Source organism: Sturnira hondurensis, unplaced genomic scaffold, assembly GCF_014824575.4.
Source record: "Sturnira hondurensis isolate 20B ecotype Veracruz unplaced genomic scaffold, ASM1482457v3 Scaffold0001872, whole genome shotgun sequence".
Taxonomy (NCBI): Eukaryota; Metazoa; Chordata; class Mammalia; order Chiroptera; family Phyllostomidae; genus Sturnira; species Sturnira hondurensis.
In genome coordinates this window covers 10,855,734-10,880,573 of record NW_028074503.1, presented here as the reverse complement: position 1 = coordinate 10,880,573, position 24,840 = coordinate 10,855,734, and positions in this window count along the sequence as shown.

The following is a 24,840-nucleotide window of genomic DNA, read 5'->3' as shown; positions in this document are numbered from 1 at the left end:
AAGAAAGGATAAATACATATAAATATAAAGAAACGTTTGAAATAACAAAGAGAAATACACAGGGACAAACAGAAAAATTGAAGATTTATACAAATGTCATTATTTTCAAAGAAAATACAAACTAACAATTCAAAAAGGACTATAAAGCTCAATACATCGACAGATTAAAAATGTAAAAACTGATCAAATTTTTATTCCTGCAAAATGCATACATCTTGGCCGGCTTTAATTTTTACCAACTTAAAAAAAATTTCATAATTCTTATATGATTTAAATTGTTCCAAAACATGGGAAACTATGAGGAGCTTTGCAACCTCCTTCCCTAAGGATGACTCCAGGGAAGGGCAACATAAAGAAACCTGCCGGCCAGAGTGTTTATGAATATCCAAAAGAAACCTCAGGGAACCGAGTCGGCCGTGTACTGAAGAGAACTGGATATGATTCACGTGCGAAAGTACGGTTTAACGGAAAAATGATTTCATACAAAAATGATTTAAGATTAGGAAATGTATTCATGTAAATCACTACAATAACAACGGACAAATGAAATAACATGAAGCGATCTTGATAAATTCCCAAAGTTCTTTGTAAATGAAGCACTTACTTCTGATTAAAGCGTATAGGACACTGGAAACAGCGGTAACTTACTAAAAGTGCTAAAGGACATAATATAGAAATATGTCATAAATGTATTACTTAAAAGTGAAATATTAGAAGCATTCACACTGAAGTAGGAGTTGAACAATGGTATCCGCTAACAATATTTCTATTTCACATTTGCTGTCCCCCCATGGCCAATATTTATTCATAAGGAGAGAAAAATATCATCATGTAGATGACATAATTATCTATCTAAAATAATAAGTTAAACAATTATTAAAATAAATATAGTTTAATAATATACTGGATTTAAGGCACAAATCTACAGCTTTCATATAAGAAGGCAATAATTATAAATAGGAACAGAAAAAAGTCCAGGCACAATTACATACAAAAAAGTAACATGCCTCAAATTATCTTCAAAAGCATGCAAGAAACATAAACAGGAAATGATATTTTACTGAAAGACATTTTTAAAAGGAAATGAATTAGTAAAATTGCATGCCATCATCCTGAGTGAGAAATTTGCATAATTGAATGATACCAGTTTCCTTAAAGCCATTCATAAAATCAATAAAATCCCAACTGAAATCCCTTTGAGGTTTAGTTGTGATATCCAAGAAAATTATAAAGTTTATCTGAAAAGGAAAATTCACAAAAGTCAAGATATTTTAGAAAAGAACAATTAAGTAGAATCTGACATACTACTTATCAACACATTATTTTTTTAAAATACTATAAAGTTAAAGTAATTCAAACAGTGCAATATTGGGGCAGGTATAAAAATATATAAATGGCCAGAATAAAAATCCATGATGGACATCCACTCATGGTGGATAGTGTGTGCAGAGAAAATAACTCAAGAGAAAATGAACAGACCAGAAAGACCAACCATATGATTAAAGGATTGGGGGCTTGGAGACACTTTATATCAGCCTGATCTCCCAGAAGAAGGGGTTAAAAATTGACTTCAATCACGTGGCCAGTGATTCACCTAATTCTGCCTACATATTGGAAGCTCAAAAGAAACTTTGAATATTGAGCTTGAGAAAACTCCTCTAGTTGGCAATACATCATAGCTGAAAGGAGCTAACACCAACCAGGACTCCAGAGGGAACTTTCGTTTGGACCCCATCCAGACTTCGCTGGTGCATCTCTTTCTCTGACTGGTTCTGATTCATGTCTTTTTGCTATAATTAAACAGTAATCATAAGTACAGCACTTTCAGTGAGTTGTTTGAATCTTTCCAGTGAATTGTCAAACTTGAGGATACTCACAGGAACCCCTGAATTTGTAGCCAATTGATCACAAGTAGGAAGACTTCCAAACTTGCAGCTGACCTCTGAAGTGAAGAGAGTCTTGCAGAGGACTGAGCCCCTGACCTTGAGTTTGACAGGCTCATTGCATCATATAAAAAAATCAAAGGAAGATATTTTAATAATCTTGGGATAATAAAGGCTTCCCTAATACAACTCAAATAGAGAAAACATAAATAAAAAGATGGATATATTTGATGATATAAAATTGTTAACTTTTTGTACAAAATAAAAAAGATACCATAAAACAAAATTACAAGGTAAATGACAGATTATGAGAAATGTTTTAAACCAATAACAAAGAAATATTATTTATAATACAAAAAAATTTAAATTCCTTAAATTAATAGAAAAATAACAACTCAGTTTTTAAATGGGTAAAGTAAATGAACAAGCAACTTGTTGAACTACAAATATTCAAAAACAGACAACATCACTCATAATCCAGAAGTGAAAATTAAGTAATTAAATGTTATTTTTCACTTTTCAGAGTGAAAAAATAAATATCAAAGCAAGAACGTCCTAAACCACTCATAGGAAGACACTTTGGTACAATATTTTTGCTTTTGCAATTTGACAATAGCTAACAAAATTTTAGATTCAGGTAAATTTCGAATTCTATAAATCTACTGTATAAAGTTACTCACACATTTGCACCAAGATGTAGGGACAAGTATGTCAGTGTAGTAGCTTTAGTTTCACCGAAAACTGGATATGATTTAAATGTACATATCAGGCACTATTAAAAAATAATAGGTTACATCCACACATACTGATAAAGAAAGACCTCTAAGACACAATTGGAAATAAAAAAGACATCACAATACAACATGTTTAAACATATCTATATATATAAATTATATACTGCACATATGATATAAGAAATGCTGCATAAAGATACCTCTGAAACTCAGCCACAGTGTAAACTGGCTTTCTCAGCTGCCCTTTCCACCTCCTTCTTGTTGGAGAGCTTGGAAAACTAAAACCACTGGAGTTCTCAGTATGAATGAGGCTATAGATATGAATGAGAACTTACACAAGATTTGGGAGTACAAGTGAAGCAGAGGCCAGTTCCCTGCCCATCTTGTTTCTTTTGGCAGGAAAGGTCATAGAAACTTTTTCTGCAGAAATAGTCCAGCTCCCTGGTGTTCATTGCAGGTATAGTGGCAGCTGACTCAGGAGTGGATTCTTGATTATGGCTTTCCAGTCCATGGTTCATGGTGATGGATGTCTACTTCCCTGCTTCCTGGGTGTCAAGAGCCCATTACAGCAGTGACCATGGCACCAGCAGCAACTGCTTGATCTTGGGTGTTACCTACAGCATGCATTGTTGAACTCAGATCTCCTGTGGCAGCTTTAAAGGCAGCAGTAGCTCCTATACTGGGTTACTTCTTTCTCATTTTGGAGTCCCAGCCTATGGCCTATTTCTATTTCTCTTTCAGTGATTTTTGTAAGCATTTACATTTCTGTGTTAAATTTCTTCATGTTCAAAATACAGTAAGGTTTCTATTTCCTGCATGTATTTGGCAAGAATAGTGGGGTTGGGGCAGGGGCGCAGGAATGTGCGTCCCATGAGATTCTCAGAAGAGTGTTTCAGGATGCTTGTGGAAGTGAATGATTGCTCAGGTCACCCAAACAACATCTGTAATAACATTTGGCTGTCTTTTCTTAAATACCTCAAAACTTGGGTTGCTACTTAGAGGTTTGGCAACAAAAATGTCCCTGCAAGGTAACAGGGTCTCTGGCTACAGTAAAACTCATTGAGTGTCTGGGGCAGATGTCAACTAGAATTACATAAACTACTTTGTTGAAAATCTAAACTGTCACCTAGATGTTTGATCAAGATACGAAGGGACATACTTAGCAAGAGGTTAATAGACTCAAAGAGTGTTTATACAAAGTAGAAAAGACGTGAGCAGAAGGTATATGTAGTGAAGAATTCTATCTTGGGAGCCTGGATGCAAGGGAAGAGCAGATTCGGAAAAGAAAGTAATGAATAATGTTCCAAAGAACATCATGAGTTGGAGGTCTGAGAGACCCAGCGAGGCTAGAAGACAAAAATCAGTAACAAAAAGGAAGATGAGGTCTTTACCGTCATAGATGCAGGAAGTAATTACTGCGATGACATAAACCCTGGGTAAAAAATCTTGATTCCACTCTATTTTAATTATGTAGTCTGTCTGAACTTTGTTTCCCTTGTGGTTTACACATAGAAATAATACCCACATCTCAAAGTGGTTGAAAGGACAACATGAGACCACACATGGAAAGTAGCTATGGTGCTTGCCATATAAACCCTAAATAAATGCTGGGGGTATTTTCTTCTTGCTACTGGCTCTTGCTGCCTGAGATTTTACAACTGACCTACATGGCCATAGGAGGGACATGAGGACCAAGGTTCACTTGACACATCTACCCTCTACTGTTTAGGAAGTACCTCGTGGTGTTCAAAAGCAAGACTCACGGTCCAGCCATTTAATCACAAAGATTAGTGCAACCTCACCTCTGAGGTCTTTCCAATCTCACAAATACACCCTATATTTAACACAGATGCACAAACTTAATTCATTCTGGAGGAAGAAAGGTAGATCATTGCCATGTATTCCCACATGTGATTGTGGAGAAGGACGCGACGTGGCTGGGAGACCACCTTCCCTTCTGGCTCATAAGCTGGAGTTTCTGTGTCCCCAGGTATGAGCCCTTAACCCTTCAAATTAGCCAATTTAATGAATATTGTATTGACTGTCTACTCTGAATAGTCTCTAGGGAAGAAATATTAATAATTCATATTTTGAATTTTCATTATTAATTACATAATGTTTGGTTTCATATTAAGAAACAAGTTGTAGATTTTTTTCAGAATAGTAATCAATGTCAGTTTATAATGCTTATGGGTTTTTTCAAGAACATGGAAGATTTTATCTGAAATCAGTGAGCTGTCTTGATGTTTCTTATTTTTTTCTTGCTTTTCCCTGACCAGTTACAAAAATTGCTTGAAATGTCATATAAAGACAAAGAATTCAAGCGTGCAATGGATATTGACTTGTATATTTTTCACTAACATTTGCTGACCTTTTAAGTCAATATGTTTTGAAGTTTACTTAACAAGTCAATATCATTTATTTTAGTCTAGATTTAAATTGTTTTAAATTTCCAAGATTTTTTCCTTTTTTGTAAATAGAAAACTACTGCTAGACTATATCGACACATATGTTAAAAACTAGTTTCTTCACAATTTAGAAATATCCTGCAATATTACAGATTTTCCAGCAGAAGCATATTTAAAATGACCCTTTGTCTCTCGCCCCTTCGTCTCCTGTGCCCTTATTTCCTTTAAAGAGCCATAATGTCTAGAAAGCTGTACAAACAATTAAGGCAAATCATTCTAGAAGCAGTTCTATGAAAGGCAAGAGTGATTTTTTCTTAAAGTCCAAATGTGTAACTCAGCTTACATGAGCCTATAAGCATATTTTGCTTAAATTACATTTCCATCTGACAATATTAATTTCATCAAGGAAGCTTAGTATAAAATTAATTATAGCTATCATTTATGTTATTCCATCTTCCCCTTTCATTGAAGCTTCAATGAGAATTCATCAACTGAAGGGCATGATTCACATTTGAACAACAATAATCATGAAAATAACCAAAACTACGTTTCTTCCCTTCCTACTAGAATTCCACGACTAAAGACTTATCTCTAAATGTCATTTGAAATGTAATAATATATTTTGAGGATCAGGGGAAATGCTTCCAATGGTTATAATGAGAGCACATCTAGTCGTGTTCTTCTGCCGACAAAGAACATTTCAGTTTCATTACTTTGGTGAATAACCTCCTGTGACTGTTTGAGAAACAAATTCCAAGAACGAATCTGAACAAGTGTTCGAATGCCATGCTGTTGAGCTGGAAGACAAGGCTGTCTGCTTTTATTCACTCATCAGCTCCAGAACACTATGATTTGTAAAGGAAATGACCTCCGCACTTCAGAAATCTCCCCAGCCCAGGTTCTCATGTAAACTCACTACCAGGTATTGGTCATGGCGTTTTATCCAGGTTGCAGGAAGCAGCAGCAGAGTAGGTAACAATGCCATATACTTCAGGTATCTCATGAAGGTGAGAGAATCTTCAGAAAAGATAGGCTTTCTGAGGTGTCCACAGATAGGGATCATTGTAAGAAAATTAATTTTCATGTCCTCAACTTTTATGTGTCTTTTTTCTATAGCTGACCTGCCTAGGAACCCAAAAGGATTACCTTACTTCTCCTTCCCCAGCCTCTCCTTTCACAGTTATCTTGCCCTGCAGGGCTCCCGCTTCCAAAATGAAAGACTTACTTCACACCCATCGGGAATGGGACTATGTCGAAAACCTTCTTTAGGCCAAAGAACAGAGAAATTCCAAACACAGATGTAGGCAAGGCCTACCTGGATCATCATATTTGGTTCCTTGATGGGGAGGCAGAAGAGAAGACAGTTTTCTTTTAACAGTCTCACCTCTTCCGCCCCTGAATTAGGTTCAAAGATGCAGCACTTCTGAGGGAGGGTCATGGGAAAGCAAATATGGGCAAAAATACAAAGAGTGTCACCTTATTTCCCCTCGGCAACAACACATGGCAAGATTCCAGAGCTTTATCTATGATTCTTAGGCTAGTATTTGTAAAGCAGAACAAAATGAATAGCACACTGGGAGACACCAGTTTGCTGCAAATCCAGCCTCTCTGTACTGTCACCATTCTTAGTAATAATAGCATGTGGTATCAGAATGCCAATCAGACACTTCTGTGACCCACCTCTCATCCTCTAGGCCCACCTGGGCACTCTAGCCAACCAAGGGCATGCACTGATGTAACCTCAGCAGTACCTCATACTTCTCACTTTCTACCCCAGGGCCTCTCTGCAGCTGCCCTGTGGGACACCCAGATGTGACCCATGCACAGACCTGGAAGGGTGATGGTTCATACTCTACGAACTGACCCTTGACCAATACAAACAAGAGCCAAAGTTTGACAAGGCACAGCCAGGGTTGGAGGGCCAAATAGGGATCTGTAATGGGGTCCATAAAATTTTAGAAAAAATAGATATATAGGATATCCTCACCCCCACAAGTCTGAGCTGGGGGATGAGATGCATGGAGGAGGGCCTTTGAGAGTTGTTTTGCATAGCAACACCTTTGCAGGCAACCTCTAGAGTGGTCATTTTACATATCTATAACCTTTAACTGATTTCATAGATATGTTAAACAGCCCTGGCTATCCTTTGAGCCAGCGGGATGGGAATGACTTCAACCCATGAGGTAATTGACAGGCAACTTCCCTTGGCCACAGAGCCTGCGTAAGAGCTTGGAGATGATTGGCTCCACATCACAAGGCCACACCTGCCCAGACTTACTATGGCAGCCCAGTAAATCTGGAAAAATACAGGAATGCTGGCAGTGGTGGCCAATTGTGGAAGGAGTCAGAAATGGTGTGGCACAGGAGGATTGGCACTGGGATTTAAACCCAGGCATGGCAGCCATGCGGGAGTCTTTTGGGTACCACACGGCTTTGACAGAGAAGAACCACAGACTTCTATTTCTTTTTCTGAGATATGGTACCCTGGACTGGGTCAAGGAGGAAGGAAGGATTATACATTTGTGGGTATTCTAAAAAACTTTGGGATCTCAATGAAGACATCTAAGTTATTACTCTTAAGTTTGTATAACTCTTTAAATAAATAATCCCTTTCCTTTTCACCAATCTCTGGCTTTGAGAGACGTCTTTCCCTGGCAATGGGCAAAGTGAACCTAGTATAAGGTGGGGGGCCCTCGGAGCACAAGCATGGGTCCATTTGGTAATAGTATATCATTCACTGCCCACCCCCCGGTCTGTTGTGTAACAAAAGGATTAATGCTCCTCCAATGTATCTCTTGAATGGACAATTTTGAGGCATATTTCAGATGATTCCTCACAGGGTCCTTAGCAGGATTGAGTGGCAGTCGTCCATGGTGGTGACGCAGCTCAGCCCGTGGCCTGGCTTCTCCTCCTGCATTCTTTGACTCCTTCCTTATCTCCCACTTCTGTTCCTTGGGATTGGTTCTCAAAAGAATCCACCTGCTGGCAAACTCGTCTCTCAGGCTCAACCGTTGGAAGAAATCCAGGTCAGAGTGTCTTTGTTGCATAGTTTGCATGATTCTAAAAGAAGTAAAAATTTCCATAGTTATTTCTATTAAATGATAGTATATCTTTAAGGAAAATGGATATGTAGGTAATAAGTAGATTAATGTTTTATATATTCTTACATTATTTACCCACATAGAGAAAACATTTTATTATCCCTTGTTTTACATTAACCTCCTCATTAGATTAGCTGCTGTAAACACAATTCATTTTTAACTCAGGCACAAACCTCCCACTTGTCTGCATTTTCCTATGTTTATTTATTCCATATACTTTTAAGCTGAAAATTAAAGTAGATTATGTTATAGATTTACATCATAAATCATGAATGTAGCCTTATTTAATTCATCACTTAATGTAATGCATCTTTTAATTTAATGTATAATTTATATGCCCTATAATTAATTTTGGCCATATAGTTTTTGTGCCAGTTTTTACATATAAGCCTGTAGTCTCAAAAATAAACCATCCTCTTATATGTAAATATGAAGCATAATGTTTCTAAAGTATATCCTAAAATATAATGCCTTAAATTCTAAAAAAACAGTTTCATTTAATTAGCATTTGTCCCTCCATTGCATATTCAAACCTGTTTTAACTATATCAAATATAATTATAAACAATTATTTTTCATCCTAAAATAAAATTATAATTTATATGTAATAATTGTTAGGTATCATAACTTTTAAAAACTTTGAGATGACTCCCTAGATAGTTTAAATTTGGTATTAATATATACATCTGTGTTCAGAAATGATGAGCAAATTCTTAAAGTGTAGGAATCAATTCTATGGGCTTATTTTTAATACAGTTTTATATAACTTTAGCTCCATAAACAACAGATCTCTAAGTTAAAAATTAATAATAGCTGATAAATTATAATGAAGTATTTTTAATATACTTTCCAGATTCTTTTCCAAATCAGCTGATTTTCAATTCATCAATGATCACCATGAAGTTATCAGGTATTAAATAATTTAAAATATTGTTGATTATTGATTACTATATTATTTTGACACACAGCTTAGAAGAACTTCAAATATCTAAGTGATATTCCTAAATTAAAACTAATTCCGTCCACATCAGCTTTCATCAGCAAGTTTCTTGGTATCTACATCTAGATTAAGAAAGAGAAAAAAGAGAGGGAAGGGAGAGAGGGGAAAAGACAGGAGGGAAAGAAACTTGGAGTTGAACGCTGTCATATTCTAGTAATAAATAATGTGTAGCTGTAGATTCATAAACTGATGGGAAAAATCCAGCTTCATCCATCTCAACAGCAGATGCATTTTTAATAGACTTTACATTTCATATTTAATAACTATCAAACTTTATAATACATTTATATGCTTGTGATTAAGTTAATACAACTAATAATTTTATACATAATTTAATGCATAAAATTGTTAGCATTTACAGACTTATCACCAAGGGCAATAAAAACGTTTTAATTTAAATTTGTGACCATACTTTCATTGTCATAGCAGAGTGCCTCCAGGAAGCTATTTTAGAGCTCCAGGCACGAGATAATTAGGGCTCACACTGTCATGGTTTTAGACTTAGAAGAGAAAACACTCAGCCATTCCCAAAAAGAACCTGAAGGCACAGTGACAAGGCGTGACAGATGAGACCAAGGAAGGTATCAAAGAGGACTGAGGAGTTTTGAGTCTGGATACCTTGGACAATAGTGGTTTGGGGGCATAATTATGACTAGGTCATTGCTTTTATGAGGCTAATCTTGTGAGGAAGGTCAAGACTGGCAAATGTCCCATAAAGTCTTAAAAATGTGGAAAGCAGAGAGGGATGGAGCTGGTAGTCTGGGAGTTCAAGCAGGTCGTGGGGGAGTTTCATTTCACCGGGTGTTCTAAATTCTTTCTCCACTCCCTTGAGCCATCCTGAACCAAACCAGCAGCTAGACTCCACCTACGCACAACATCTCTACATTTGGGTCATGGATGGCCTTTCATGTCATTTTAATTTGAAAGGTCATTATGATCTTAATCTTGCTTTTCACAACATTTGTTGACTAAAAGCTTAAGCGTCCCCTGTGCCCAGTTTTCTCAGGAATCCTGAAAGGAAGATTCCAATTTTGTTCCATCTCCATTTACTCTTCTGAGTAAAGCAGCCCCCCTCCCTCCCTGAGTTCAGATGCTAAGTCCCAAGCCCTCCCCTGATTTCATAAGTGACTCCTTCTTCACCTCCAGACCTGAGGGATTGATGTCTTTTTCACAACATAATGCTTTTCAAATGTATTTTTACAGTAGAAACGTCTAGTGTGCATTTCTCTACAACATTACACATGACTCAGGTTTGTGAGGCATTTCTTTCTCCCCAGTGACATCTGCTTACAACTAACTTCTAAACATCATTTTAGCATCAGCACATTTTAAGTAACACAATGGCATTTTCATTTCTCATTGAACACATGTTAAAGTTAGACTAACAAGATGGGCTGGTACAACTTTGACATCTCAGTTGCTATAGTTTCATGTTGTTGTTTTTGCTGCTGTGGTTAAGAAAACTACACTCATAGAACATGTAATGAACCACATTTTCATCTGCTCTTAATAAGTGGCTCTTCCACATGGTAAGTTCTACGTCATAAATATATCTGCTTGACAGTGTGTGGCAGTTCCAGCCCTAGTTGCTTACTGGTTTTGTTGTGTGAATCATTTCATGTTGACTAATTTTATTAAATTGTGCTAACTTTTGCCTCAACCAAACTCCAACTCTTATACTGGCCACTAGGGAAAAAAATCATTTGGCTTCTTTTTTATTTCAAAACCCTCCAAAAAACTAGTTTTTCATCCTTATTATCATTGACTCAAATGTTTCATTTTTCTTACCCATTTCCTCTAATCAAGTTTTTGCTTTGACTTCTTTATGCTATTTAATTAATTTAGTTAATTGCACCTCCACCTATGTCTTCTGACATCTAGTAGAACTTCATTCCTTTCTGATTACCACATATATTTTCTTCTATCACTGATCTCCCTCAAGGAGAGGGGAGAGGAAAGGGGACAGTGGCAAGGAGGGGGAGAAGATGGGAAAAGAAAGGAGACCATCTACAATGAACATTGGCAGTTATGTGTTCCTCTCCATCATTGGGCCACTCAAAGGCCATTCAGATGTATGTCCTTTAAATCATTTGTGCATTATTTAGCCAAAGGCATTTACCGATGACATCTACCCACACACATATTTTTCTCTTTCTTACTGTTACAGAAATGAGTTATGCCTTCCTGTGAATTAGACTAGAACTAATAGAAAGGTAATGTTAAAAATCATTACTTTTGCCCTAAGCAATTCCATCTTTCATGGGACCTAGAATAGACTGAAGTCTCATATATAAGTAAAGAATAACATTTTGCATGGCTTTGCCAATACCACAAAATGTTTTCTTGAGTTTTAGGAATTCTTTTAGGAATGTGGAAGCAATCAACTGAAATATCTGAAACTCCATTGCACAGCTGACTTAAATATTGTTTTTAAAAACTGTGACTTTGGAAAGTGATATCCAGGGAAACTATTAAAAACAATAACCTAAATTTAGCTTTTTACCAAAAAATCTTTAGCCTTTTAATTTCATTGTTTCTGTTCCTTTAAATTAATTTTAATTAGGAATTTCAAATTTGCTTTTTACAGCAATAAATGTGTTCCTAGCCCATGCTATTTCTTACACTAAGAATCATACTGTATAAAACACTATTGCTAACTCATTCTATTTGTTTCTCTTTGAGTATCAGGAGAATTGGGTACCAAGGACATTCAGTAGAGCTGACAGATTTTCAACAACACATGAACAAAGGTCAATCCACACAAAATTATGAAATATTCAAGTGTTGTCTCTATTGCTTTAGCCTCTTAGTTTTGAACATTTCTTCCAACTTTAAAATGATCCCTCTTCCTCCTATATCACGTGTCCATGCCCTGTTATAACTGCTTCTCAAGAATATTTGAGACTAATTCACATTACAGTATAATTGATTGTTTTCAATGTGTGGGCATGGGGGTAAAGGCTGTTCCAGTCGAATTGAAAGTTAATCTTTAAACTAAAATATTGAATTTTCCACATGAGAATTTTAGATGTGCGTGTAGAAAAAGATGTTTTAGGAGAGAGGACTTCACCACCCTTATGCCCTATCCATGTTTTGTAAGCCATTAGCCATGGAACAGGCCAGTCCGCCCTGCACAGGGCCCTGCCAAACCCTCTGGAAGGAGAGCCCAGCCTGCATACCCTGTGCTTTCTGATCTAACTGCTGGCATTTGCCATCGCTTTAAGATCTAGAACTGCAAAGAAATTATTCCTGAGGTTTTCTTTTCTTCTTTTGATGTATTTGGTCATTCAAAAAAATGTATTGACCGCCTACTATGTACCCAGAGGGATACTAAGTACTATGAACACAATTGTGAACCAGAGGTGGTCTGTGGCCTTAAAGGATATGAATCTGATGTGGGAGGCAAAGAATGAGCAGCTAGATTACAATACAAAAAAATAAAGGTTTTGTAAAGGGGACAGCAGTATCCTCTAGAAGTATAGAACAGCATCGAACCCAGCTTTGGGAGGTCAAGGAGGGCTTTCCAAAGGAGGTGATGGCTTAGCTGAGCCCTAAAAGACCAATCGAGGTTAGCCAGGCAAAGAGGAGGAGGAAGAATGTGTTGAGACGAGCTCTGGGGTGGAGAGCCGTGGTGTTTCACCTGGAGGACGACTTCCAAAACAAAGAGTGAAGGGGGGAGTGGCAAAAGGGGGAGAAGGGGACTGGAAGGGAAACCCATGCCCAGTGCTGAAGGACTTTGTAAGCCACTGTACAGAACTTAAAAAAAAACAAACAAACTTAAATTTAACCCTGGGCAGTAAGAAACAATTATAGGGTTTTCAACAAAATAATAACAGAACCAAATACGTATCCCAGAAAGTTTATTCCGGCAGCAGTATAGAGATTAGATTAAAAATGGGTGAAACTGGAGTCAGGAAAACCAGCTGGAAGGCTGGAGGTCGGTGATAGTGAAGGCTTGAGCTGAGGCGGAGATGAGCCAAAGGTCTCAAGTGTTACTAAGTAGTAGGACCCACAGGATTGGTCATTGAGCAGATGGGGGGCTAGTCAGGGAGAGAAGAGTCAACAATGACAAAGGAGCAAAGGGTCTGTCATCCCTTGATATGAAAATCCAGAAGAATGAACAGTTGAGTTCAGTTTGCGTTCCTAAAGAAAGGCTGCTGCACACGGCTGCACGTACCCAACACTAGGGGGTGCCAATTGCATGGCCCGCGATAAGAATGTCTCCCATGGAAGGGCCATGCCCAGACTCTTCAAAAGGACTTGGTGGCGGAGGCTGAGAGATGCTCATTGGAGACGAAAACTTGAGAATTATCAGCACCTATGTAGTATTTGAATATCAAGACTAGATTAATTCCCCCACCACCAAAGAAAATAAGTGGAATAAGGGGGCCCAAAATCCAAGGAAACTCTGATATTTACTGAACCGGCAAAAGAAGAGAAACCCACAAAACGCCCTCGAGAAAGAGGATCCAGTGAAAACTGAGAAACCAAGAAGAGACCCATTACCAACACCAAAGAGGTCCTTGCAGTTTAGGTAAATTGCCACCAGGTGGAGTGGTCTCTAAATTGGAATCTTGTCTCAGAATTTAAAGTTTCTGCAAATATCTCGACCTGGTATGTTCAAATACACATTTTTAAATGCTACCCACATAAACATACTAGCTTTGGGTCTAAATTCAAGATCAATTCCTAAAAAATAATAAACCATCATACTATTCTTTGTAATGTAAAAGAATAGTATGCTTTGGAATAGTGAGTATTGGAAAAAGCATATTCCTTGAGTTCAGGCAATTCTGATTTCAACCCACAGGTCCAGCAGGCTGAGTTCCCTAACCTTGGCCAAGTCGTTTAATCTGGCTTTGCCCTGTTTCCTCATCTGCAAAATGGTGATTGGGGTTTTATGTACAACACAGGGCTGCTGGGAGCATGAGCTGCGCAGGACGCGTGTAGTACCTGCTCTCGCAAAGTAGTTGTTCTGCACATATTAGATCCTTGGGAGTATTGCAGCTGTGACAGTCAATTTCACCCTAAGAACTTGCATTTGCAAGAAGTGCTCCCCAGAAGTTCAGGTCTTCCTCAGTCTGTGAACTTGCCACATCATCGAAAGCCACCAGGAGGTGGTGTTGCCTCTTAGAGGATCCCAGGTCCGGGGCTTCTCGGTGCTAAGCACTGAGTTTTGTTTCCAGTATACCGCTTTCCATAATATGATAATCTCACTAAAGTAACAGTCTCTACAGAGTAAGCCTGAACCACTTCACATATGCATATTAACAATAATAATAATGTATATGTTATTTGAAACAACACAGTGAAAAAGAGTGACTTAGGTACACATCACGTAACTTCCTGATTCCTTTAAATTGCTTTTAATTATTTCTTAACTTAATCTAGCTTTGGTTTTAATTCCCTCATATTAATTGTGATTCATTCTGATGTTGGCAGAAAACTAATAGCCTGTGGACTGTGTGCTTAACCTTAGAATTTGGCAATGATCTCCATGGAAAAAGCCCTTGGTCCTTTTCACCTGCTGAGGGATTAAATCCCCTAATTAAGAGGCTTAGGCAAGCCACTTCAGCCAAAACTTATAAGAAAATCTTGGCATCTAGATGCTCTTCCAGTGCTTGGCCCTTTTCCACTACATGTCTTTGTCCACACTGAGAAAGAAAATACTTGCTGGATTCACTGAGCCCCTGCCCCTCGGCTTCTAATCAAAACCTGGTTACCAGAGTTACCCTGGCTCCCACACAGGCACCCTGATTCTCTGTGGTTACCACTGACGCCGCTCCCAAGAGCGCTTGCTTTCTCGTGAATGCTTTCCCCAGCCAGAGCTGGGGTGCTTGGTGGACTGCAGTGTGGGATCCTGAGCACATTGAACCCCTCACTTAAAGATGTCAAACATGTTCTTTTCTCCTTCTCACACTTTTAAACAACTCTGAATGCTAAAACAAAAAAAAATTTAAGAACTTTTTAAAACAGCATTATTTTGTTGAATTTATTGGGATGACATTGGTTAATAAAATTATATAGGCTTCCATGGTACAATTCTATAACACATAGTCTGTATACAATACCGCGCGTTCACCACTCCAAGTCTCCTTCCATTAGGATTTATCCCTGATTCACCCTCTTCTACCTCCCCCACCCCCTTTCCTTCTGGTAATCACCATAGTATTGTCTGTGCCTATGAGTTTGGGGAGTTTTTTTCTTAATTCTTTTTCTCCGAGCCCCACAAATCCCCATCCTCTCTGAGCACGGTGTGTTCTCTCTCTATTTATGCGTCTGCTTTTAGTTTGTTTGTTAGTTTGTTTTGTTCATTAGATTCCACATACAAATACAATCACATGGTACTTGCCTTATACTCTCCAGGTCCACCTATGCTGTAGCTAAAGGTAAGGTTTTCTTCTTTTTTATGGCTGGGCCGTATTCTGTTGTGTAAATGCCCCATAGTTGTTTTATCCGCTCATCTACTGACAGACACTTGGACTGCTTCTGAATCTTGGTTATTGTAAATAATACTGTATGTATTCTTTCTAATTAGTATTTCAGTTTTCTTCAAATACACTCTCAGAAGTGGAATCTCTGGGTCATAAAGCAGTTCCATTCTTAAGCTTTTGAGGCAACAGGATACTGCTTTCCACAGTGGCTTCACCAGTCTGCATTCAACCCTCTGTGCCAGGGTCACCTTTTCTCTGCATTCTCACCAGTACCTGTTGTTCGTTGATTTATTAATGATGGCCATTCTGATACGAGTGTGATAATACTTAATTGTGGCTTTAATTTGCATTTCTCTGATGATTAGTGATGTTGAGCATCTTTTCATCTGTCTATTGGCCATCTGTATGTCCTCTTTGTAGAAAAGTTTATTCAGGTCCTTTGCCATTTTTGCGGGAGGGTTGTTTCAGGGGGTGGCGTTGAATTTTATAAGTTCTTTATGCATTTTGGATATTAACCCTTATCAAATGTATCACTGATAAATATGTTCTTCCATTCAGGGTCTCCTTTTTCATTTTGTTGGTTTCCTTTGCTGTGCAAAAACCTTTTTGGTTTGATGTAGACCCATTTATTGGTTTTTTCTTTTGTTTCCCTTGACCAATGAGATATATCAGAAAATATATTGCTACAAGTAATGTCTGAGATTTTACTGCCTATGATTTCTTCTAGGATTTTTATAGTCTCAAGTCTAACACTTCATCTTTATTCCATTTTAAGTTTATTTTGTGTATGGTATAAGAAGGTGTTCTAGTTTCATTTTTTTTGTATGTATTTGTCCAATTTTCCCAACACCATTTATTGAGTAGACTATCTTTATCCCATTGTATGTTTTTGCCTCCTTTGTCAAATATTAACCAACCATATGGGTGTGGTTTTATTCCTGGGCTCTCTATTCTGTACCATTGATGTATATGTCTGTTTTGATGCCAGAACTATGCTGTTTTGATGACTATGACCTTGTAGTATAGTTTGACATCAGGTAGTGTGATTCTTCCAAATTTGGTCTTCTCTGTCAAGATTTCTGTGGCTATTTGGGGTCTCCCATGGTTCCACATGAACACCTGGAATGTCCGTTCTAGTTCTGTGAAATAACCAGGCGACAGTGCTGTGGGGAACGGGAGTGAGCCAGACAAAGCCAGCTCCTGCCCTCAGGACTCCTGTAGTTGAAAAGAAAGGAGTAAAAATAAACTACGTCATCCAACTAAGCACTTCCTTGCGCCATGGTAAATGAAAAGAGCCTGTTATGAAAGTGCTTCCCAAAGAGCAGCTGCAAAGGGCTATTTCTCTTTCTTTGACATTGTTTGCTATTTCTTCTTCATTATCAACATGCTGAATAGTTAGTAGTCAGTACAGTTGAGTAGAATAGATAGCACAGTAGTTTCAGCTTGTCGCCCCTTCCTCCACCCAACCTCTGATCATCTTAAAGGTGGGCCTTTTAGATCCAGATAGCTGACGGGTTACTACTGTGAGCATCTTTGAGCTGATACCTGTGGGAACCTTAGCTGGTTCTCTCCAAAAAAGCAAGACTGTAGCTCATAAAGCATGTAGAACCATCTCACACCAGTTAGGATGCCTATATAAAACACACATATATACATATATGTATATGTGTGTATATATATATGTATGTGTATATGTGCATATGGGTATATATATATAATTGTAAGTGTTGGCAGGGATGCAGAGAAATCGGAGCCCTTGTGCACCGCTGGTAAAATGTAAAATAGTACAGCTGTTATGAACAAACAGCATGAAAGTTCTGTAAAAAATGAAAAATAGATTTACCACATGGAAAGCAGTCATCAAAATTATGTTGGTAGAGAATTTATAATATGGTAAAATATATAATAATAAACACAGAATTCAAAAATATTTCATGTGTATGATCATAGCTAGAAAAATAAGTAAATGAACTCCCCCAGCCTCCGAAAAGGACACCGAAGGGAAGTAAACTGAAATGCCAACAATGATGGGCTGGCCAGGCTGGATGGGGGACTCTGGACTGTTCATTTCCTCACCTTCTACATTTTTGAAAATGAGCTGAATACTTTGATCATATAAACAACCACACTCTGAGGATGTGCCTATCACTTCCAACATTTTACCCTCCTCCTACAAGATATCACCAGAAGTACAGGCAATAGGACAACGTATAGGTATGTCCAGTTCAAAACGCAGTTTCAAGGCCCTGGTAGTTTGGTTCTGTGAAGCCCATCAAGTCTGGAGCTGTGCCTTCCCTCTGCAGTAGAACAATTTGTAGATACCATTATTTTCATAAAGAATCCAATATAGGACAGTAAATAGGGGTTTTTTGGCCTGTGACTCTGGAAGATACTGTATAATGTTCGTTAAAAATGTTCAGAACCAACCCTGGCTGGTGTGGCTCAGTGGATTGAGTGCGGGCCTGTGAACCAAAGGATCGTGGTTCGATTCCCAGTCAGGGCACATGCCTGGGTTGCAGGCCAATTCCCAGCAAGGGACCCACGAGAGGCAACCATACATTGATATTTCTCTCCTTCTCTCCTTCCCTTCCCCTCTAAAGATAAATAAATAAAATCTTAAAAATATATATTCAGAACCAGACACAAGTAAGGTAAAACATAGTAAGGACCCAGGACATGACTTAAAAGGGTCACTGAGGCTTACAGTTTATTTGTAAAGTTGAAGTGAGAAACTCTAAGACTTTAACAAAATTAATCTCTGTCCCCTCCTCCCTTGCTTTAGATTTATTGAATTTCTTTGGCCAGGGGCCACCCGCACCCTCTGTTTTCTGGTGAGAATTTATGTTGGCCTGCTTTCCTTGGTTCCATTTGTTTGCTAACAGTCACCAGCTGTGCAAGCTCCCTCTACAATTTCTTGTAACATTTTTTAAAAGAATAGGGCCTCTAATGCAGGGTTTCATGATAAGGTCTCAAGTTCCACGTAAAGTGGAAATTTTTCGGTTCTGAGGCATGCCCAGCAGGGTGGGGCTGCTGGACTCCTACTGGACATTTATAAGCCTAGAAAGACGTCATTCTGTTCCCGGAAGTCAGGTTTCTCTGAAACGGTCACACCCCCAAGGGGAGAAATGCTTGTCGTTTTCTTTCTAACGTTAACATCTCCAAGTTAAACCAGCAGCTGTCCTTGGCTCTTCTTGAAAGCTTGTCAAAATGGGAAGTTCAATTCCTGATAATATTCCCTAATAGTCCCCACTGTGTTTTATAATAATCTCAATGTGCAGATCTCGGGGGAGTTGGTTTGGTTGCTACTCCTTGTCTGAGAAAAGAAGTGATCATCTTTTTATTCTAACTTTCTCCTCATCCTATCAGAGTTCAAAGTGTTGTCATTGCTGTTTGTTTTAGCTTTGCTTAATTAAAAAAAAAATGTAGGAGCCGAAGGTGGAAAGGAGGAAAGCACTTATACTGACTATGAGATGTGAGCTTCATTTAACTGTAATGGGCTTGTCTTTACGTTCAGTTTTCACAGCAAGCTAATAATTCTGAAGATGAGGAAAGAGCAGCTAAAAAACAGGTATCATTTGTCCAAGCCGAGGCCCCATTGCTGTTAAATTAAGTCAACTTGCAAATCAATTCCTATCCCACACTCGTGCTTTTCAGTTCTATCATGTTGTTTCCAACAACTTAATACAGGAGAAAACTAGCATTTTTAAGCACTTCTGATATCCCAAATATATTAGAGTAACTCCTATAATTCTTATCAAAACCTATTCCAGAAGAAATAGTTACATTCATTTGCATTTAGAAACGGAGGCTCAGAGAGATCAAATATTTGCTTAACATCATATAGTTCGCTGAGGATGGGTCAAGATTTAATCACAAATCTGTCTGTCCCCAAAGCTCCCATTTTCTACGGCCTCATCTGAGTCACGAATGTGAATATCTCAATGGTAAGGGCACCATGATGGTTCTCATTTCACAGGGGAGAAAAACACAGTTTAGAAACATTAAGTAACTTGTCCACGAGTCTGTTAAGTCTGCAAAAGAAGAGATTAATACTCAGGCAGCCTGACTTCCCTAATCTTAACCACTTAATGGACTATCTCCCCAGAAACACTTTTAAACAATCCTCTTCAAAATTTCCTTAGGTGTGCAAGATACAAATGTAAATTTTCAAAAAAGAGAAAGAGAAGAGGAAGGAACCATCCGCTAAACTAGGAATTTTGGGCTCCTCCACGAATACGTGGAACAAATCATGCATTGATATTCGCAGAAATGTCCATTAGCTTATTGTCTCATTTCTCTTAATAGTTGCACCAGTGAAACCTTGCAGCTTCAGAGGAAAACAAGGAGGATTCTGGAGCTGTATAAATAAGGAAATTGCGCAATGAACTGAGTGGGCGGCGGTAAGGCTTTTAGCAACCAGACCTTGGGCTTACTCATCCTCAGTGTTCTGGATCAGGGCAGAGCTCTGTTAGATGAAGGAATGAGCCCTCCGTCACACTGGAGGCCAGGGCCATTGACCCGCCGTCAGGAGGGCATGACCTTGCCGGTTCAGTGGTGGTGATGGATCTGTACCCATCTCTGTGCGCTCACAGGCTCCTCTCTCACTGTGAGCAGTGACGAGTCCTCCGGGCGCCCCAGGATTCCAGGGGCGGTGCCGTCATGATCCATGAGATTAGCAACAACCACAGCCTCAGACAAAGGAAAAGCACGTTCCCATGTAAATTTAAACCCTGGGAGTGTGTGACCCAATTTCTCTATGGCTTTTGTCTGTGCAATTAAGAGAAGAGATAAGAAACTATTATAAGAAGCTGTGTTTTTAATGTCAGCCACAGCTCTCGTTTCCAAGAATAGAATAGAAGAGAGAGCTCGAGCAGGGTGCCCTGAGCCTAGCCGGAGACAAGTTCTTTTTATGGGTAGGTGTTAGATTTATATGCCTCCAACTCCTGTGCTTCATAACAAGGCCGTCCAGTCTGAGTGCCCTGATAGTGCGCCCAGTGCCATATTTCCTTCTGGTGGGAGGGGAGGAGCCAGAAGAAGGAGAGACAGCCTCATTATGCAAAGGGGCTATAATGAAGGCCGCTTTTCACCACTGCGAGTGGCCTTTGGAGAAGATGGGTAGTGAAGGAGAGAGCACGCAGAGAGCTAGATGCCTATTTATCTAATAAAACCCAATTACGAGCAACAGGTGCACCAGCATATAAACTACCTTGGAGTCACCAAGAAATTCTAAAGAAGGCTGCATCAAATTGCAAATGATATGACTTTCATCTAATGATAGATATTAATTATACAGGGAAGATTGCAATAGGCTCATAAAATGGGTGTCTGCATCCTCATTATTTAGTATTTCATGCCATGATGATAAAGTAATAATGACAGAATAATAAACAAGCTTCTTATTTATTTATTTCCCTCATTGCAAACTAGACTTTGAAAGTCAAATCACAGAGTTTGGAGAAAGTGGGTAAAAGACTTCTAGAACTGTCTACTAGGGGCAAACAAACATGTCAGGGGTGAGAAGATCAAGGAAGAGAAATGGATAAAAATGAATAAATAAACACACAAATAAGACTTGTTTTTTTCTATGATCACTCCTAAAATTGTATCAGAATTAAGAGGGCAATTTTTCCTTGCTGGTAATAGTAGCCTTTTGTTGATATATTTAGAAACAATGAAACACTTCAAAGGACAGTTTCTTTACATGACATGGAGGGAGGGAACAGCACGGAGAAGGAACACATGAGGTCCAAGGTCATGTACACAGCAGTACCTGTCACTTACAGGAGTGCTAAAGGCTCCACCCATCCATGAGACCCTAGTGAAGGGCAGAGCCAGGCTGTGGGAGACGAAAAGTGGGTGGAAAGAGAGCTGGAAGTGGCGAGACCAGCAGCAAAGAGAAGTGAGGGCAGGCCGTGGTGGGTGGAGCCGCAGGAGGGAGTGGTACTGGAGAAAATGCTGGGAGCAAACCAACCCGTAAGTGCAGTGTGCTGAGAGACTGCAAAGATCCTTATCATAACAATTTATTGCATCGCACCTCATTAAAATTAAGGGTAATTGGGAAGGAGGAGCGGTAAACTGGGGAGACAGGAGTAGCAGAGATTCTAAAACAACCTTCTTGGAAGAAGCTCTGCCCGAAGTACCCTTTTGCTTTAACACAACATAAATCTCCTTGCCCTTGCCATCCAGCCTGCCTCCTGCCTACCGGCCTCTTCAGCATTCCTCAATTCGTTGAGCCCTGCTCAGTCCAATGTTTTGGTAGATGCAGTTTTCAAAACACTGGCAAGTGTTGATTGCCCTGACTCACATTTTTGTTGTTGGTGTTGGTTCTAATGAGGAAGATGAAGTAAATACTCCTTTCTATTTCAAAGAAAAATAAAATAATTTGATTATTTACCCACTCTCAGTTTTTCCTTAAATACTCTCTCTGGGGACAACGCCAAGGGAGTCACGGTAGGTGTTTATAAGTTATATTATTTGTGTACAGATTCAATTTCGTCTGGTTCATCTGGTTAGTGATGTCAGTGTGGAAAACCAAACTGGGAAAGGTAGATGGTGGATGAATGTGGAAAACCCTTAAGTTAGATTCCCACTAACCCAGAAATTGTGATAAATCAAACCTTGAGAAATTTACCTTTCATGTAGTTCTTTTTAAATGTCCAGGAAATTAATAATGTAAAAAAAGAGTTTAAGAAAGGACTGTTTGACCTCTGAAGCTCAGGAGTACCTCACCTTGCTCAGTTATCAACAGCTACACATGCTTAAGTTTCAAATGGGCAAATCATAGCCTATTTTCAATAACAGTCATGAAATAAGCTAGTGGTAGACTACTTTTCTTTTTGAAAATTTGGATCATCAATCTCTTATTTATAAATAAAATAAAAATCAGGTTAGATAGAATTCTTTGTTAATTTAAAAGCATATATTCTAGATTTATATGCAATATGTGTGTTGCTGTGTTCTGAGATTAAATTTGTATGTAGCTTGGTGTTACCTCATTCTGGAACCTGGGACACTATATCTCAGGGGACAAAGTCACTTCATTCAGGAAACTCCCAAGTTCCCTGACCTTCAGTTAGATGACTGCAGATTAAAAGACTTAATCATCCTGTGGAACACTAGTTTTTATATCCCCATAGAGTATTTTTGCAAAACAGGTGTCAAGATGATTCAAGGTGATTATATCTCCTGAGTTCTCCAAGGAATGACCAATATGACAGAGGTGTGACATTATGACATACCTCACTCCGTCTCCACATTCTTAAATATACGAACAGCGAAATCCCCCACATCTCTGATAAAGCTTCTCACTTCTCTATCTGAATTGCTCGGTCATCCACTGACCTACCTAGAGTCTGGAAGATACGTATGATAAGAAAACTGCCCCTGAGCCATCCCATCCGTGAGACTTCAAGAAGGAAAGCGGAGGTCATATCTCTTTTCACAAAGTTTTGCTTGGACTCATTCAGTCACACTCCCTGACTCATTTGTTCCACGAGTACTTACTGGGTAATCTTCCCTTCATAGGAACTAGAAAGTGAAAGATTTAGACTCCTCTTCCCCTGAGGCGTGTGTGTCTGGGGGTTCTGGGTTGGGGGTGGGAAAGTAAAGCAAGATTTGAATGGAAACAAACACAACCGAAGTGGGATATAAGAAAAATAGAAAAAGAGATATGTCTGTGTTCTATCTTTTTTATAAGGCAATAAAACTGGGTAGAGAAAAAGAAAAATCACCCCTCTATGGGAACAACTCAGAAAGCTTTAGAAAATATGGGAGTTGAGATGGATTTGCAAACTGTTTTTGACTTGAGATCAAAGGGAGCAAGTTCTCCAGGTGTGAGTAACATGGGAAATCAGGAAACTGACTTGGGAAACTGGAAATGTGGGGTGATGGATGTTAAGACAGCACCTTGAGATTTAGGTACACAGAGACAAATACTAGTAGGTGAGCTTGGAAAAGGAGCTAAACTGTTTATTCAATGGAAATTTGTCAAAAATGTATTATGTACCCAGACCCTACTAAGTACTGGGGATCAAACTTTGTATAAAGACTTTTCTAGCCCAGGAGGCCAGCAGCGTCAGCATGACCTGGATCTTCATCATTTCAGACCCTACTCCACACCCAAAGAGGCAAATTTGCATTTTAACACAATCCCCATGTGACTAGTACACAGTTAACTTTGAGAACCACTGGTATAACACATTGTCCACATTGAAGGAGCCTACGTTTTCTTGGAGGAGGTAAACAAGCAAACTACTAAATGCAGTGCAGTGTGGTAAATGTGTAAGAGAGAAAAGCACAAAGAATGGGAGCCAGCTGCAAATCAGGTAAACCACATAAGGGGGGAGGGTGCCAATGGGGGAGAAAGGAATGCAGTTGGCAGCTGTATCACAAACAGTGGACAAAGGCACCACCACACAGTCTGGCTATTGAAGAGATTCACCAATAAAGAGAAGGAACATTAATTTTTCCTGATTGTCCTTGTGTGTCATGTTCTGTTAAATCGATTGTTTTATTTACTCCTTCCCCACCACTTCTTTGGCACAAGCTACCATCATCTCTCGCCTGCACTACGGAGCAGCCCCTCTACTGGCTGTGAAACCCCAGCCAGTCTGCCCTCTCACCCCGACCCCGGGTATTACACTGCAGCCAGAACCTTTTCAAAACATAAATCTGGCTTCGTCACCCACCTGCGTAAAATTCTTCAATGGCTTCCCAGGGATTCACTCCTAGCGATGGTTTATAAAGCCCTGGTGACTCAGCTCCCATTGCATCTCCCTTCCTGAACCTACTTAGAACCCCCCAGTGCCCTCCGCTCCAGCCAACGGGCCTGTTTTCTTAGTCTCTCACACCCTGCACATCTCCTCCTACAATAGGCAGTTTGAGTATGTCGCTCCCTTTGCTGAAACACTTCCATTTCCCCTCTGCCAGGTTAATTCCCACACGCCCTGCAGATCTCAGCTTCGTAAGCTTCCTCAGGGGCAGCCTTGCCCAACCTCCCTGACGAGGTTACATCTCCCTACCGGAGGGTTCCTTGGTGGCTCTTTTCACAGTGGCAACATTATGTCATCTACATGACCAATGAACTGTCTTGCCCCCAGTTAAACTGTAATCTGCACCACATCCAAGGAGCTACTGTTTTGTTCACCACTTTCCCCCTCCTTGGGATGGTGCTGCTCCACAGTAGTCACTCAAATATTTGTTTAACTAATCAACCAATTGATATAGAGAGTATTTCTTGATAAAAAATGATGATGGTCACATGTTGGCAAAAAGTCATCATG